The sequence below is a fragment of the Ceratotherium simum genome, chromosome 27 (genome assembly GCF_057802395.1).
Source record: "Ceratotherium simum simum isolate JZ-2026a chromosome 27, ASM5780239v1, whole genome shotgun sequence".
NCBI classification, from domain to species: Eukaryota; Metazoa; Chordata; class Mammalia; order Perissodactyla; family Rhinocerotidae; genus Ceratotherium; species Ceratotherium simum.
In genome coordinates, this window is record NC_141926.1 from 40,093,854 (window position 1) to 40,113,651 (window position 19,798).

The following is a 19,798-nucleotide window of genomic DNA, read 5'->3' on the forward strand; positions in this document are numbered from 1 at the left end:
TCAGACCCCTGTACATCTGTGTGTGCAGAGCCTGGTTCAGTGCCTGGGGCATGATCTTTATTAAGTAAAGGTCACTGACTTTTTTACTCTCTAACTCTTGCCCCTCCCTCTGAACATGTATTTCACATTCTCAGGCATAGCTCTCTCAGTATTAGATCATCTATCATAATAAGAATAGCTCCCAGATCACCTCATCAGCGCGTTTCTGAATACCATATAGAGAGCCTCTACAAATTATTTATTTATTTTTCACACACAAAATTTACAATTAGGCCAGTTCTTCCAAGCCTTTTTAAAATGCATGATGGATATTTGGAGTTCCTTTTCTCTCAATGTACTGATTCTTACATTTTTAGTTCACAGATCCCTTTAAGAATGTAATGAAAATTAAGGGCTCTCTTCGTTGAAAAAGGCGCATACGCATGAAACAGAACACAATCTCTCCGTGGTCCTGTGCTCCTGGGTCCCCTGAAGTCCTTCCATGCACCCCAGATAGAGAACTCCATAGTAATCCAAAGATGTATTTATTTACTACTGAAAACTCAAATTTTAATTTGAAATTCATGAATTCCAAATGGTTATGGAGCTTGATAAATCATCCTTTACCATTGCTAATATCATGAAGGGAAAACTTCAAATCGATTCAATTTCACAGGCCACGTGTGACTATTGATTTTAGCCCTGCCACATAGCCCTTCTGCACGCTGAGTGAAGAGACTATTCTGCCTGCGTTTCAAGGTGAGGCTCATCTACCTCAGTGATAAATACTGAAAACAAGGCACATGGGACCCGGCTGTCTCAAACCATATCTTAGACTGCTCCTATATGTGTCCAAAAGATTAGTCAAATAATATTGATACTTCTGCATGCTGTGATGATGCCCTTGTTTCCACAGACTTGAAACTAGAAATTGTTTGAAGTTTCCAAATCTATGTCAAAAGGCAGATGATTCTGAAAGCCCCACTATTTTGCCTTTTTATAAGTAAAAATCCTTAAATATTTAGATCTAAGTAACAGTTTATTTTGTGTAAGTGTAAAATATATAGAAAGCCTGTACTCTAATAAAGCAAAAATGAAATATTTTATTTTTTCTGTTTATGTAATGCATCAGCCCTACTCTCAGATTTTTATTTTCTTAACATATTTGTATAATATCTTTTTAAAGTTGGTTCATGTTCAGGTTGCCTATGACAGACTATTCTTACTAAATATAATGCTTAATCTCTGTTAACTTTTTAGAAGGTATTCCTGTACTGCAGACATCATTACCTGATCCAGCCTGAACGTGCTTTCTTAAAATGTCTAAAAATTCATAAAAAATATAAGAAAATAAGAAAATGTTTTAAAGATCTTATGTGTCATGTGGTTTAAATAATTTATAATAATGACTATTATTCATTTTGAAAGATATATTGTTTTAGGGGTGTTATATTTCAAAACACATTAAAAATGGACAGTTTAGCTCAACTTTCTGTGAGATTTTAAAGCTTTGATTCCAGGCACATAAAAACAAAACATAAACATTGTCTTCCACATGGAAATTATTAAGAAACTTTTCTAGGGGTGGACAGTTAATTGAAAAAAATCAGTTCTATTGAAAAGTCCACATAAAAACTGAAAAAGTATACAATATGGCATAGATGTGATATTTACAGACCCTGATGTTAGTAGTCTGAGGTCGTGTGCTCCAAAACATTGCTTCATGTAACATAGACAAATAACTCAATTTTTACTTTTTGATAAACATCAATTTGAAGTCTCTAAGGTCAGGAGTTTAGAATTGGAATTGTTACATTGTACCAGAATTAAGTATATATATACTACTGAATTTCAAAATGAAACAAAAAATGAAAGTTTTTTTAATGCTTAACTTCTACTTCAGAAAGAAAAACTTCAAAAATTATTTGAGACCTGAAACTTCATTCTGCTTAAATGAAGATAATTGGTCTTTCACAATGTATTTTCTTTATTAGTTTTTGTGTGTGTGTGTGAGGAAGATCAGCCCTGAGCTAACATCCATGCCAGTTCTCCTCTTTTTGCTGAAGAAGACTGGCCCTGAGCTAACATCTGTGCCCATCTTCCTCCACTGTATGTGGGACGCTGCCACAGCATGGCCTGACAAGCAGTGTGTTGGTGCGCGCCGGGGATCTGAACCCCAGGCGGCCAGCAGCAGAACACGCGCTATAGCAGGGGGCTGGCCCCACAATGTATTCTCTTTAGACACCAGATCTTTGCTTTAAAAAAATGACATTCGTATTTACTGAAAGGATACTATATGCCTGCTAGTAGCTAAATGCAATACATGTATAATCTCTTTTAATCCTCAAAATGACACTATGAGAGGAATGATGCTGTCATTTTGTAGATGAAGAAAGCGAGGCTTCCAGAAGCTCAGTAGCTCACACCACGGGCAGAATGATTTGAAGCTGCACCCTCCTGACTCCGACTTCTCAGCCGTCCTCCAATTCCATCGCAAACATCATGGTGTTCCCTGTCTGCCCTGGTCCCACAGCTTGTGAAATGCTGCACAAAACATAACAACCTAAAGGCCTCAAACCATTGTAGTTACAAGTTGGGCTATGAAACAAGACTGCCTGCATTTGAAGTTACTTAAACTCTCTGTTCTTCAATTTCCACATCTGCAAAATTAGCATCATCACAATGCTAATTTCATACACTTATTATGAGAATGAAATAAAATCCATTCAACAATACATGGAAATTACTAAAAAGGGCCCTGGCAGAAAATAAATATTTGTATATGTTAACTGTTAATACGATAATTACTATTATTAAGTTATCTTTGCTTCACATATGTCAAGTTGCCCTATAAAGAATAGAAAATTTTGTCAGATAGAAATCATATTTTATGTTTTTCTTCTCTTCTATAATGCAATTGATTCTTGACGTATAAAACTAAATAGGTTGCCTTCCATCACTCTCCAAGGCAACTAATTTTGGGGGGCATGAGCATTTAGTATTGAAAAATATTCTAGCATAGGAAAACCCAGCCAATGTCTAACATATTAACAAAAATTAAAGAAAAAAAGAGAAGAAAAAACTAAAGAAAAGAAATAAAGCCTCGGAAGCTGGATGTTTACATCACCTATAAGAGTGAAAATAATAATGCCTCCTTCACTGATTCCTTGCCAACACCTTTTCCTTTATACTGGGCGTACCAAGCTGTTTACCATATGGGTGTTATTTCGCCACTTCAATTGCCCAAGACTGAACTGAATGGCACCCACACACACACAAATGTTCACACATTTTGTAACTTGAAATATTGAATAATAGTTATTACTATTCCGGATGAAAGACAAATGCTTTACCTTTTCATTTAATATTCTAACATTTGCCAGAAAAACTTCTTAAGACTCTTTTTTAAACTACTCACAATCTTTGGTTTTCATTTTACCAGATTTTTTTAGTTTTCAAGAAACTTAAATATTTTCACCCATCATGGTTTTTTTTCTTTAATGAATGGCTTTCTGTTTGAAGTTAATATTGCTGCTTGCATTGTTACTTGAATTATTATAAAACATTGCTGTAAATGACTAGTAGAGTGATCTAAAGTCAATTTCCTAAGGAATAAAATTTATGTTAAAGATATATGTTTGCACTACTAGTCTGTACCCTTCTCTAGAATACAGAAACAGTCTTATCAATGTGGGTCCTCAATTCGTGTTTACTAAGCAGAACTCTAAGCTTTCAATAAGCTAATAACAGTGGAATGTAAAAAGGTAATGTGAATAAGGTAATGGGAAAATGTGGTTATTTCAAATGTATTAACTTTAATTTGAGAGGAGTTAATGTTTCAAACTCATTTGCTAACATTTTATCTTGAATCTGTTAAAATGGAACATCTTCCTCAAAGAAACCATAAACTGTTAGGCTAGGAAAGGACCACATAATACATATAACTCATAGTCACTCTGAATGCCCCCAAATTCTCCCTATATCTGTTGTATTTATCCTATACTCTGTGTGACTGAGTGGAAAGAACTCTGAACTAAGAGCAATGGAGATCGCTGTTTGATTTAGATTAAATCATTTCACCTTTTTGGCCTTTGTTTACAGTTCTGTAAAATAAAATAATTGAATTAATAATCTCTGAGTTCCTTCAAATCTTTAGGTTTCTGCCTTTCTCCTTCTAATAGTGGGAAGCTCAATATATTTTTTGATAGTCCACTGGAAAGCTCAAATTTTGAGAATGTTCTTGACTCCCTGTATCTTTTGACCATTGGTTCGGGTTCTGCCAGTGACCCAAGAAGTATCAGGTTTATTCCCACTCCCAGAGCCTTGCACATAGCAGGTTTGCTAGTACGCCATTCTCCTACCATTCTTCTCTCTTCTAAGCTAAGCAGAAACAAAAATGTCACATCTATTTCAATGACAACACATGAATTGCATTCAGTGAAATATTGAATTTTAGGTGTTAAAGGTTTTGGCTCCAACACTCATCCGGGCTATGTTTTGGACCGGAAAAAAATGATTATTTATTCGAACATCTCATTTTCTTCAAACGCATATTCCACACAGTCCAGAATAATTACTCAAACACACCACTGACCACTTGTCCTCTTTAGGTATTCTCTTTGTACCTCTTCAACGGCTTTGGGTAAAACCCCAAGTTTCTGACGTCTCAGAGGGGGACTGACGACCTGACTGCAGCTCACTGCTTTTGCTGCTCTCTGCAGCCCAGGTTTGCATCAGGCACAGAATCGCTTCTGGCTGCTAAGCCAGGAGCTGCTGTGTCTTACTTTCATTTACTGCTTCAATCTGCTGCTTCTTAACCAGACTAATTTATACTCATTCTTTAAGTAAGCCCCTCAGGAAGCCTTTGGCTTCCTCACTGCAGCAGGATGAGATTGGGGTCCCTCCTACGGTCCCATATTATCCAGTACAAATATCATACCATCAAGCTTACCGCAGCAATTTACAAACACCACTTCTGGTGATTCTTCTCTAGATTCTGAGCTGTTAGAGTGAGAACTCTGTCTTACTCATCACCACATCCCTCATGCTTAGCACAATGCTTGGCATATAGCAAGCTGTTATTAAGTGCATGATGAACACATGAATCAGTAGGAAGTATATATTAAATAGGGCAAGTTGCCAGTACATGGTAAATAGTTGATCAATCTGTGTAAGAAATACCGTAGATCCGTGCAGGATCTGTAATAAAGGCGTTGCAACAATAAAAACAGGCACCTATTTATACTGCCAGATAATTTGACACTTAACTTGAAGAAACATTGTGACACATGGTGGATGTTTATCATCATGTAGAATGTTCCAGTTTCAAAGAGCATCACATGTGATGCAACTTGAAAGTGGGAGGAAAGCTGCATATCCTTGAAGCTCCCTCCTGGGCTTTGTTGTTGGAAGGGGGTGGAAAATAAGGAGAAACTGTATAGACGGTTGTGCACACTTGCCAGGGGAGCTGTGTTCAGCCACCCTCCAGTCCTGCCAAAGTGGAGGTGGTGCAGGGAGCATGGTCTGCAAAACAGCAGATGAGGTTGGTTTGGTCCCCATGGAAACCAGATCTCCCGTTGAGAAGTAAACATATTTGGTACTTTTGTAATCAGAACACATCAAAAAGTGAAAAACAATCCATTTTTATTGTACTCGTATTGTCTTAAGAGAATAGATATTCTAAAACAGATTCACTTGAGTATACTTGCAATTCTAACACAGACTTTGTCAAGTTATGTCTCACTTTAACCATTGACACAAGAGATGTAAAAAGTTCCTCACTTAGCATTGTGATTTAGCTCCCTATAGAAATCTGGACAAATATTTGTATCCTATCATTTTATTGGGAATGAACTATAGTAAAATGATCAACATAGCCAAAATGTATGTCTAAGTATATAATTGTCCACTCCAGATCTCCACCTCCAGGCAAAGACATCTCAGTCTCTCAAGACTTTTATAATGAAAATAACGCTAAATGAAATTAAATGAACAAGATCCTTGTCATAGCCTATGTGACATTGTTTCAGTGAACCTTTAAAATATGTGTATAACACTTCCAAGTGTACTGGAAAAGACGATCTTTAATCCTAATATGTTGATTTAGCAGTCTGTAAGAACTGTTTGGGAAAATACTCAATCCCGTCCCTTGAAATTTTCCCTCTGAGCACTACATTTTCATGTTACAAGTGAAATAATCCTGTACCTAGTCTCCTTAGAGTCAGAGGATGTGATTGGTGGAAAAATGAGATATATAGCAATAAATATCCAGTATAGAAAATTCTATCCAATGTCCTGCCACAACAGGAATTTTATCATTTCTTACATGTAGAAGTAATCTGATCCCACTATACACTCTCATTTTTGGAAAACTAAAACTTTGTGTCAATGATTATGTATTTATGAAGCTAAAGCACTGAGATACGAAATGAAATGTTAGTTCATTAACTAAACATGAGGGGCTAAGTGACATTACACATCTAGATATTCTAAATGATTGGATATTTGACATAGTCTAGACAAAGAATTGAGATGGTTGTCCCCTTCCCATTTTAGTATACACCTTTTAGCACTGTCTAGGTAAAAGCAAAATAATAATAATGAAACAACTCCCATAAATATGAATCCACCCTTTCTAATATATTTGCATCTGAAAGCTATAAAATTACTATGTCTAAAACTTAGCAGATTTTTCTAATTCATCCCAGCACACTTTCCAATCTTAGGTAAGATTGTTCTTTTTACATCATTTATAGAAATTGGCATCCATGTATTTCTAATATCTCATAAAGACTAAGAATTCTTGCTGCTGTCTATTTATTAGGTTTGGGTACATTTTTAAAGGGATGTATTCCAATAAGCTGTGTTGTTGTCATGGCTGATGTTGATATTGTAGAAAATTTTCTAATATTTTTGTAGAAATGTCAATAGCATTTTGTATCATGTTCCAATATAACATAAAGGTCCGAATTTATTGCAAATATCTTAGCAAACTTAAAAAAAAAGAAAAAACAAGATTGAAAAAGCAACCCTCTCACAGACAAGCACTTTTCATGTGTACATGATGTTCTGGAACAGAGTATCTCAAATGTGGCCCATGAAACCGGAGGCAAGGACAACCCTCAGCCGCAGGGGCTTTTGACCCTGCTTCTTACCGGGATTGAAGGGGCAGGGATGGGAGGGCTTTCTTCCGGCCTATTTGCCAAGTTCTTGACAAGTACTCTCCCTGTCCCGGCACCTTACCACCTGCGCAGGCTTCAGTCAGTCACAGGTCCCAGTGCCCCTCTCTAACTCTGCCTTCCTCCCTGTCTTAGCCCACCCTGGCTACTGTAACAAATTGCCATAGGTTAGGTGGCTTATAGACAACAGAAATGTATTTCTCACCGTTCTGGAGGCTGAGAAGTCCAAGATCAAGGTGCCGGCAGATTTGGTGTCTGGTGAGGGCTCGCCTCCTGATTCAAAGACAGCTGTCTTCTCTCTCTGTCCTCACATGGCGGGAGGGGTGAGAGAGCTCTCTGGGGTCTGTTTCATAAGGTCACTAATCCCACTCATGAGGGCTCCGTCCTCATGACCTAATTTCCTCCCCAATGCCCCACCTCCAACAGTCAGGCTGGAGATTAGGTTTCAACACATGAGTTTTGTGGGGCATAAACCTTAAGTTCATTGCACTCCCTTACCTTACTTCCTTTTGTGCATTCTACAATTTCAGGAAACCCCTCTCTCCTTGGAAAAGGGCATAAGGAATTTAATACATGAATGCTCTTATCATAGAACCCCAGCATAATAAGTCATCTAATTCATCCAATTCACTGCCCTTTCCACTTGAAGAATGTCACCATTCAGTAGTATCAAATAAGTTTCCCAAACTGAAGTAAAGCACTTCTTATGAAGAATTTGCTCCTTCCTCAAAAATACATTTTATCTTAGACAGAGTTGATTTTTAGAAAAGTCTTTCTTCTAACTTCAACCCGTGAGTTCAAGTTTTGCTCTCTGAAGAAACACCAAATGAGCCTGTTTCTCCTCTTATTCCTCCTTTACATACTAGAATATCAAACCATGCCTCACTTTCAATCTATGATACATTGATTATTACATGGGAGTTTTCTACATTTGGCAAAGACAGCAATTTCCAAATTGAGGTCAGAACTGACAGTGGTTTCTCAACTGGCCCAAAACTTGGTTGTTGTGAGTCTTAGAATCTAATTTAGTTACACATACTCCCTGATTTAAACAGTTTAGGGATTTGCTGTTGAACCGTTTCACAGTCATTATCTACTCTCCCTTGCTATATTGGTCAATTCCAGTGAGGAGATGGAATACTCACCAGTTATTCCAGCAGAGATAATGCGATAGAACGAATTGTTAGTAGGCATAAAGCTGATAAAGGCATGAAGGGAAAAATGGAACACGGTCATCATGGAGGTACCAGTTGCAGGAAGAAGCTACCACCTGCAGGGCTAGAGAAACAAACACAAGGGGATGGAATTATTACAAGTTAGAAGCTTTGATGAGGGCCCTCTGGGCTAGTGCTGGTTCTTAGCTCAGGAGAGGGACCTTGAGGCGCTGGAATTCAGACCTCTGAGGACAGGGCACTAGCGCACTGGTTTTGGTGTTTCTGAAGAGCTGCAGAAGAGGCTGGTTCTATAAGTATTCAAAAAACTGCAAACTGGATTCAGCTGCCACTATCAGAACCAACCATCGCTGTAGGGTGAAGCAATGAGTCTGCAAAGACACAGTTAGCAATGGAAAGCCAATGGGAGCAAAGAGGAAACAGCAAGTCCCTCTGTTTTTCTCTAGCCTTTCAGCCTCCCTTTAGCATCCCACTCACAGAGTTAAACAGGGAGCCAGCGGCCAGCCAGGAAATGTGGTTTGGAGAGCGCCAGCCCAAGCTTTATGAAGAAGCATACGGGGGTGGGTGTTGAAACAGAGAGACAATAGCTTCATAACTGGCACGCTTTCTTTACTGTGTCTTAAATTATTTGTGTGGATAACTGTCTCTTTAGCCTAAAAATTCCTCCTTGCAAGCAGGAAGTATATTTGTATCCATCCTATTATCTGGCATAGTATTTGATGTATAGTTGCTGTTGAGTAAATGTGTGGTTAAGGTATAATGGCCTTATATTTATTCATGTTCAGTATTATTCTTTTAGATATATCAATTGTTCTATTTGCAGAATTTTAATTTTTACCCCTAAGATAATGCTGGGTCTATTGATTATCATCCCCAGCTTTGGGAGCATCTACAGAATTAATATCCATTACCTGTTATTATAAGTAATGGGTGTGACATATGTTGTAAAACAGTCCTTCTCTAACTTGAGAGGACACACAGATCACTGGAGAGCTAGTTAAACACAGGTTCCTGGGCCTCACCCAGAGTTTCTGATTCAGCTGCCTGGAGGAGGACTTGAGAACTTGTTTTTCTAACAAGCTCAGAGGTATGACGAGGCTGCCCACACGTGGGCCACATTTTTAGTTATGTTGCTTTAATAAAAGGACAGAATATGGCAGCCTTTTAAAACTGCTTTACACTTTAATTCAATAAAACACTTATTGTACACATAGTATGTATGAATCACCCTGTTGGGAAATGCAAGATATCCAGCAATGATTAAGATATGTTCTCTCACCTCATGGAGTATATAGTTTAATAACTTCCTATAACACCTAGAAGCATTAAATAAGGACTAAAACAGTGTAAATAAAGATCTTTGGGACACACAGAAGAAGAAATAATAATCAGAAATAGAGACTTTTTGTTTAAAATTCTTTCTTGTTTAAAATTCTTTTTTGTTTAAAATACTGCAGTTGACTTTGGGAAGTTGATTCTAAATCGTGTTTTACTTGTTTGTATTTGTCTTTAATGGATGGACAATGTGATGAGAATATCCCGTTACAGATCAGCATCATCTGACTTTGGATATTTCTTTTGTACTCTATCTCCATCACTCAAGTTATTTTGGAGCCTACCTTTCTCCCAGATCTCCTGTATTATATTCTCTATGACAGGGTTTTTAAAAAATCAGAAGAGGGCAAGAAAAGTTAGAATGCTGTCATCAGAGTGCTAGACATTTCCTGCTGCCTGTGCCACCTGTGTCTATATGTCACGGTCTCATGGCCTCAGACTGTGTTAAATGTAGCCAGGTCTTTGTCCAGAAACAGGGTCCAGTGAAATGACGAGGGTCAAGTAAGTCAACCAATTCCCTCTGTGGTCAAGTACTTGGGGGAGATGTCAGCTCAAATCCAATACCATAGGTTCATAACTTTGAGACCCATTTTCCCTATATTCAAATTTTCGATCCCTTAATTTTTGGTTGAGCCCTGGGTGAGTGATTTAAATGCTCTGTGCCTCAAGTTCCTCATCTGTAAAATGGAGATTAATATGGTATCTCTTTCATAGGATTGTTTTGAGGATTCAGTGCACTAATTCAGGTAAAGCACTAAAAAATACCTGGCAGATAGTTGGCACTCAACACATCTTAGTTATTATTACCTTAAAAGTGGATCAATAACATTATCTTCTTATACAGAGTGTAGTTGGTTTCTACCAAAAAGATGTTACTTTAAGACCAACAATTTTTTGGAATGTATTATTTGTGTATTTTTGGAAGTGAATAAAAAATTATAATTTAAAAAATATTATGATGTACTATTGAAACATTATGTTTATCCTCTTTGTTTTTCTTTCTCTTATGGAGAAAGGAGAAAGAAATGCCTTTAAGAAGCATTTAAATAGATATTTCGATAGACAATGCGATATGTTGTGAAAGTTTACAAAAATTTAAAAGAACATAAATAATATAGTATGAGTACTGGTTTTATTTCAGTTTGAAATAATACATAATGTGCTAACAATTTGTACACTATAGAACAAATATTCAAATTCTCAATTTAGGCTCGTATTGCACCCTTAATCCTTTAGTCCCTATTATTTTTTAAAATAGTCCAAAAAGCATTGAACAAGGCCAATGTAATGATGTAAAATCCTTCCACTGACAATTAATTGTGGTTGAAACATGGTGGAAACAACGCCTAGTACTTAGCAACACTAGCTATGGTAATTCTAAGATAAGTTGATGAGTTACAATCATCAGGATTCAGTCCAGATCACTATGTAGTGGTTTAGATTCAACGTCCTTCTTAAAAATGCATATGGGTGGCTGTGTTGGCAAAGCTATCTCCTTGACTTCTTCACCAAAAAACATTCTCTCACAGATTACAATGTCTTGGGACATCCTGTCATTACAGACTGATATACTCCCTTTCTCACTACCTCATTGTGAAGGGTAACTTAAAACTTTGAACTGAATGTGTGTGTCTGCACATGCATATATACATATTTCCCCATGCTGATATCCTGTTTCCTCCATATATTCAGATACTTTTACACACGAGGATGTTCTCTATTCTTTTCATTCTCTTGGTATCTACCTGCAAACTGCAGAAGTTGATGTTCAGATCTTGTGGTAGAAGGAGGAAGATCTCCTGGGTCAGCTGTGATCCATCTAAGTAAGTATTTCTCAACCTTGATTGCACATTGGAATCTCCTAGGGATTAGAGGGGCTCTGATTTTTTTGTAAAATCTTCCCAGGTGATTATAAAGTGCAGTCCAGTTAGCAGACAATTAGTTGAAAATAAACAAGTAGGTATTTCATCTTATCACTACATTCTTGGCACTTTTCCATCCAATCCTTTTCACCTAGATCCTGCCAACCTCCGATTAAGACACGTATTGTGTTCGTTACTGGTGACAAAGAAGATTTTCCCCTTTATCCTATAACAATGAACATATTTGGAAGATGCCTATTTAATTCAAAGGAATTAATAATCATTTGTTATTGCCATGCTGGCTGCCACGGGAAATACAAAGGTGAATTTGATATAGCATTTGCAATCAAGGAACTTGAAATTTGTGGAAAGAGACAAACACATGTACAAAGATTTTCCATATCAGAAAGGATTGATGCAGTTTTCTCAACACTGGCTACACTTCTGAATCAGCTGGAGAGTTTTTAAAAAATACTGATGGCCATCCCCACCGCAGAAATACTGATATTAAATCTGGACTGCATCAGAAGTCTTGAAGCGTTCCTTGGGTGAGTGATTCTCCAGCACTGACAGCACTGAAACAAAGTACTATGACAGTGGGGAAAGAAAAGGCAGCATTTAACACCAATGGAAACTACTCATCGTGATCTTAGTATGTGCTTGAATCTTTACACGAATTAACTCATTTAATCAACACCATGACCCTTGAAATGGGTGCCGCAATGATCCTTTTTTAACAACTGAGCAAACTGAGTCACAGCAAATTTAAGGAACTGATCTAAGGCCAGTAGGTGGTGGAGGCCAGCTAGAGGCCAGGGAGCCTGACTTCGAGGCTCGTTTGCTCACAGGCTGTGCTGTTCTGCCTAAAGAATGGAAACTTAGGAAGTCGATGAGTGAAAATATGTTGCAGGAAAAAGGTATGAAGTCGTGTTTCCAGGCCAGGGCTCTGGAGCCAGTGTTGTGCCTGCGTGAATCCTGCTCTACCACTAACTAGCCACGTGACCTAGCCTCTCTGTGCCTCAGTTTCCTCTTCGGTACAATTGGAATAATAAGGGCACTTTTTTCACAGAGTTGTTGTGAGGATGAAATGAGTCACAACATTAATATTAGCAATCATAATTGTTGTTTTGAGGAAAAGAAATACTGCTAGGGAAGTTGAAATGCCTAGTCGTGGAACGGTGAGGAATCCAGTGCGCTCAATTATGAGAAGCAGAGTGGCCTACGGTTAGCATGACCGTAATTCTAGGTTTAGACCTAATGTCGCATCGTGATAATTGACATTGCCTGCTGTACCCTTAAATGTGTCCTGGTTGGGACAATAAAGAGAAGATCTACCATGGTTACAGTATATCAGATTGTAACATCCCGAGTGAGGAATTTAGAAGGATAGCAACTCAGATGGACTTTGAGTTGGGAAGTGCCATAATCAGAAAAAAATAAAGTCTGTGCTTTATAAAGATAACCCAGGCAGCAGTGTGTTGGATGGATTGCAAATTGTAAAATTTGACAATTTCCAAATGCAAAGCAGTGTAAACACGTGCTTTGAAAGATATAGTGGGCATTTGGAGACATAAATCAGGGGAGAATGGTTGAGAATGGGATGTATTCTAGTGAGACTGAGTCTTTAATCTTTGAATTCAGGGATCAAGCCATGAATTGTTTCATTATTAAGGCCATGTGTGGCCTGAAACACTCAAAAAGACCAGACCTTAATAAATTTGGCCAAATTGCCAGTGGTATGTGGGTTTGGATTTTTCTCACTGCAGGAAATAATAGCAATTCAGGCCAGACTAGAAAACACAGCGTTGTCTCTCAGTCTTTATGGCCCGTGGCTGGGAATGGGGACTAGATGAGCAAGCTCAACCCTGTGACAACAGAGGGACGGAGAAGGGAGACAAGAGACCGGGGTGGTTGCTGTCAGATCTTATAAAAGGTAACGGGCATTCGTTGAAAGGAGCACCGGAGTGCAGCTCTTAGGAAATGCAGCAAGTCCATTCCTGTTTTCCTCACTTGGTGATTTTCACGTGGATAAGATTTCTCAATCCAAGATCCTTTAAAAGAACATATCACCTCTCACATAACATTCCAGAAACATGGCAAATAACAAGTGTGACTGCGAAGTGAACCTATAACTGGAAACTGAAGCCAGAATTTCTGCATTCCGTGCAAGTACCCATAGTTCCTTTAATTATACTTGGGGCTTGTAAACAGGAAAGTGTTTCACAGATGTAGGGAATCCAAGAAGTAAGCCAAAAAAATAAAATAAATATATAGTCTAACAAAACCATACTAGATTAAAGCAACGTAATTCACTAAAAGAGAGGAATATTTTGGAGAAATAGTAGCAGCAGTGGAATCATATGCAAAATGCTACTTATTTGGGAAAGTTTTGTGGCTGAGGGAGAGATTGTCAATTTTTATAAATATAACAAAGATGTAGGAAGTAAAATAAGGGGAAAGATTTATATTTAGAAATTACAACTTTAAAGAAAAAAATCTACCTCCCTGTCATCACATTTCCAAACTTTCCTTTGAGAGAGAGAGAAAGAGAGAGATTCCAGAGTCCCTTACTTCTGTGGTGATTACCAAAAATATTTTTACAATTCTGTCCAATATATTTCTACTATTAGGTATTTCCATCTTGTTTTACTAATTCATGTTTGTCTAAATTCAGAGGTTTTACAGACTCTTTGGTATTGCAATTCTCTTACCCAGCTTTGCATCTATGTAACATTAGGAAGTCTCTAATGCCAACATGAATCTCATAACTTGGTAGTGAATCAGACCAACGATTTACGAGGTAGTTTTCAGAGAATGTCCAATTGTGTTTAAAAATATCTGCAAAGTACCTTTTTCCCCTCAGCATCTGGAAGGCACACATGAAGTTGATTGAGGCCATTAGACTTGGAGTATCTCGATCAAAGTTATCATTGCACAAGGAGAAGAATTTGTCCCATATCCTAGCCACTGACGTGGTTGAGCACTTGGTTCATTAGCACACTCATGTGCACACGACAAGCTTGTTATCTACTTTGCCTTCCCAGGACTCCTTTCACCTCGCCCTCCCCCTGGCAGGAAGCCACTGTGGTGACATCTGTTTCTTGTAGAGCTATCAAGAACGATAAGCAGCTTCTTGTGTTACTTAAGTCACGGATTTTTCCCCCTTTTCTCCAATAGTTAATATGCTAATATGCTCCTTTTCTGCCATATGGAAAAGATAAATACCAGAACCTAAAATACCAGAGTCGAAGAGAAATGGGAATGAAACTCATTGAACACTGACCATGAATGAAATACTTATAGAGTATGTTCAAAGGTGTTGGACTTTTTGTGTTACTGTTATTAAATTAGTGACCAATCAAAAATATGTTAGCTAGCAAAAATTTTCCTTTCTGTTAGTCTATTCAAAAATGTAAATGGGCACAAACTGTTAAAACCATACCTCATTTCCAGTTATTTGTTGCTACAAAAAACACCACCCAAAACTTAGTGGCTGGAAATGACATTTTTTTGTGATCCTAATGAATCTGTGGCTTGACTGAGCTCGGCAGGGTGGTCTCAGCTGAAATCTCTTATACACTCGTGGAGAGAGTTTGATCTGAAGACTGGACTGGACTAGACCATGATGCTCATTCACAGGCTGCAGTTGCTGCAGGCTGTTGGCTGGAGCTCAGCTAGGACTGTAAACTTTAGTGCTTACATCCACCTCTCCGTGTGGTTTGGGCTTCTTGTGTCGTGGCAGCTTGGTTTCAAGATGGAGTGTCTGAAGAGCAAGTGTGATACGCAGGCAATGAGATACAAAGTTTCTTATGACCCAGATTCAGAAGTCACATGGCATCACTGCTGTCATATTCTGTTCAAAAAGTAAGTCACAGTGTCAACTCAAGTTCAAGAGGAAGAGACCACACAGGGCCTGAACACTAGGAAGCATGTCACATTGGGAGGCCACTTTTGAAGATAAATCACCAGACCTCAAATTAAAACTTTATATAGAAAGCCAGAGAAAAACTTTATGTGAAAAATATTTGAATTTAAAGAGTTTACAGATTTGGGACCCAATTTGATATCAAACATCTCATTTCATTCAGTGTCTCTAAGATTACTCTACATAATATTAAACTATATTGAGTTTCATCTCCATGACCATATGTTAACGAAAATATGTTTTGTAAATCAGGTTTCACATTACTCCTATTACTGCAATACTTGTATTTTAGGTGAAATTTTTCCTTCTTATTGATCATTTCAAACTATAATAGCTAGCATTTATTAAGTATCAACAGTGTTCTAGAAATTGTCAATCACATAACAAACCTATAAGAGAAGTACTATTATTAACCCAACTTGTAGATATATCGATAGAGAGAGGCTCAGAGATTAAGAATTTGCTAAGAATCACATAGCTAGTGAGGAGCAGAGCTGCAACTTGATCTTAGGGGATACAGATCCAGAGCTCATAGTCTTAAATATGAAAGCTTCTGTATAGTCCTGTACTTAAACACAGTATCTCAGTAGCTAGTAATGTGGTGTTGTTATCCTGCAGTGGACTCTTGGGCAGGGTTTTAAGTAGTGTCAATTCCCTGTGGACCATCAGGACCACACCTGTAGCTGAACAAGTTGAGTTTGCTACGCATTGCAGTATGGAAGAACACACAACATGGAAACACGAGGTGTCTTGTAAGAGGGCTTTAAAAATAGCCTATCTTAGTATTTGGGCTTTGTTGGGGTGACTTTGAGGAGGTTCTTAAGGAAGCAGGGATTTGTTCTAGATTAGATACTGTCAGAAAGCAGAGGCAAATCTATGACTGGGTATCTCAAAAAGTCTTATCTATAAAAAGGGCAGACTAGAGTGAGGATAATGCTGTAACTGGTACGGAAGTAGCAGTCCCTCCAGTCAGCCAGGAGAGGGAGATGCTTGGTATTTGTGGTTTGCACAATAACCACGTTTTTGCCACTGCTTAGACAAAATGGTCTTGTTTTTGTCTCACTTTATGGTGGTCTTAGAGTGATGTTGTCTGATGTTGGTGTTCTGTGAGAATGTTTATGTCCGAAAGGAGAACAACGTGGCCAACCGTGAGGGCCAGGCCAGCTTCTAAGAACACTGAGGCTTTGCTGTGAGTGTCAGACCAGTCTCTGGATGTCAGGGATTGCTTTTGTTATTTCTTAGTAGAGTGACTTTTTTGAGTGAATATAGTGTGTCCTATTTATCTTAGCACATCATTATTTTCCTTTAATACTTAGGATGCTGAATCAAATATTTAAACAAAGACGTTGCATATTTGCGACGTGTAATTTTTAAGTGATGTTATTAATAAAAATATTTTTAGTTAAAGATCATTTTATTTTTATCTATCAATATACAATGTGTTATATTTTTAAATGTGTTATTATTATATTTTGGAGGAAAACTTCTCTCCCAAAGAACAAATCCCTAGTTTTTTAATGGAATTAAATGGGAAAATTTGATATATTGACAGACTGATTTTATATTAATTAGGCATATGTTTTAATATTCATGTTAAGGTGCTACTTTTACATTAATTGCTTTTGGCCTCATTTTCTATAATGCTTATATTGAAAGAAAAAACCAGGGATTTTGAACCCAGATATACAGAGGTCAACATGCTGTGTAAGATTCACAGGAATGCTAGGCCGTGTTAATTGTTGGTAATGTATTGCAACCAAGTAAAGAGTCTTTTTTGCCCACTTGGCCAACTTGGCTGACTGAGGTAAATATCATTAAGCTTCAAGGCAGAGTTCAGAAAATTAGATTGGATACCATTCAGCAGTTGCTAGAATTCAGCATTCAGGCTAAAGAGCATTAGAAGGTAATGTATTAGGAAGGAAGCAAGGAAGGAAGGAAAGAAAGAAGGGAGGAAGAGAGGGAGGGAGGGAGGGAGGAAGAGAAAACTATTCCTAGAGTATACGGTTTCATTTATCCTTCAAGACTCAACTCTGTTTTCAACTCCTTTGCTCAAAATAAATGCCCGTCTTTAGTGGCCCCTAAAATCCTGTTCGTAATTCTATCATTATTTTGTTTGTCTCCTCTACTAGACTGTGGACACTTTAAGAATGGGGGAGATGACGGGGCTGGCCTGGTGGTGTATCGGGTGAGTGCATGCGCTCCACTTTGGTGGCCCAGGGTTTGCAGGTTCGGATCCCAGGCGCGCACCGACACACCGCTTGTAAAGGCATGCTGTGGCAGCGTCCCATATAAAGTAGAGGAAGATGGGCACGGACGTTAGCCCAGGGCCAATCTTCCTCAGCAAAAAACAGGAGGAAAGGCATCGGACGTTAGCTCAGGGGCTAATCTTCCTCACAAAAAAAAAAGAAAAAAAGAATGGGGAGATGAATATCTTTTTACCTCAGAACTAACCCAATGTCTGCCATCTAATGGGTGCTCAAAAAATGCCTATTGAGTGAATAAATTTTATTTTTCATTTTCATATTTTTATTTTATTCATAAATAAATTGGCTTAAAAAGAAATTTCTCTCATAATTAACAAAGTTATTACTGTGGTGAATGACATTGCAACCTAGCTCCATGAAAGCATACAATAATCAGTTTCCTTTATAAAGGAAGTGACTTTCTAACCAGTGTGTGATCTTTTTCATCCTTAATGTGAAGTTGCATATTTTTTTTCTGTACCCAGAAGACAAGATGTTTTTTAAAGACTGTTTTGTTGTTTTGTTTTTGGAATTTGTTTTAGACAATACAAAACAGGTGTGGATCATCTGTAGTCATTTAAAGAAACTTACAAATGAATTTTTGAGTGTATATTTTAGAAAACACATGCAAAGTTAGCTTAATTTCCAATGCAAATAAAACAAGTATTGATATTTATAAACACCACATTAAAAGACTTTTAAATTAATATCATAACTTCAAAAAATGAATTCCAATGTCTAGAGTGCTAAGAGAAGAACAAATAAAGCAAACATAAATTCACAGATATTTACAGCCAGAAATAGCTCATTAAATAGTGTTGCTGTAGATTGTTATTCAGGGCAAATTCATAATGTTTCCTTAGAAATTAGACCTTACAAGTGAATATTTTGTTCTACAAATTAGTAAGTGACAATTATGGAATTTATTTTGTTTTGTTGATTCTTCCCATTGTTAGACTTAACTGGAAAAAAAAGCAACAACAAATAGTGCCAACAATTTAAGTTGCCCCAATCAATAATAATTCCATAAATTGTAGTACCAACCAGACTAACTGTTGCATCTCTTACTTACAATCCCCTTAAAGGTTATGTGTAAAGAAGAGCTTGTTGGACTCCTTAAATATCTTGACAGGAATGTAAGAAGATATGCAAGAAAGATTCATTTTTCTTTTTTAAAAGAGAAACTTAGAAATATTTTATTCATGTTTCCTTATAAATGTGTTGTAACTGTTTCCATCATGATTTAACTAATTAACTAATTAATTAAACAAACCAAATGTAGCCAACTCAATGAAATACAATAATTTAATTCATAACTCAGTTTAGAGGACAGAGGAAGTAGTTTAACAATTTTATGTCATTTAAAATTATATCTTCATGAACCCATATTTCTGGGAGGGTGAAGAGAAACAAATTCCTAAAGTGGAAGTTACAAACATGCATTCTTGACTTTGTCCATATAGCTCTTTCGAGTCCCAGTTAGAAAAACAGGTACTCTAATAAATACATTTTTTTTTTTACTATAAACAGCTACGAGACACGTGGCAAGTCATTTGGAAATATTTTATGCTATTATAAAAATGAAATATTTCACTGCTAATAGAGATCTTATAAAATTGCTACAAAACAACAGTTGGAGACAATTTTCCTTATAGTAAAGTCCATCATTTTATCAAAAATTCCCATTGCTAAGCACATGAATATTTGATGATTTTTATCCTATTTGTAAGAAATACTCTATACTTTAACAATATAGCAGGTGACAGTTCATAGCCCCAAACCTAAGAATAATTTACCAAATACTTATTAAATCAGCATTTGTGCTCTAAGTTATGTTGCTGGTGATTATTTCAAAGATTAGAATCTCTGTAACTGAACTCTAGCCTGTAATATTAATAATTCACCTTTATTACGTACTTTCTATATGCCAGACAGATAAATTATGATAGCGTAGATTTGGAGAAACTAAGCAACTTGCACAAGGTCACAGATGTACAGAGTGACAGAGTTAGGATTCAAATCCAGGCAGACTGGCTTTTGTACACACCCCCCAAACCTCTGGACTGTATTATCTCCCTATAGAGCACCTGGTAGTTCTCCTTTT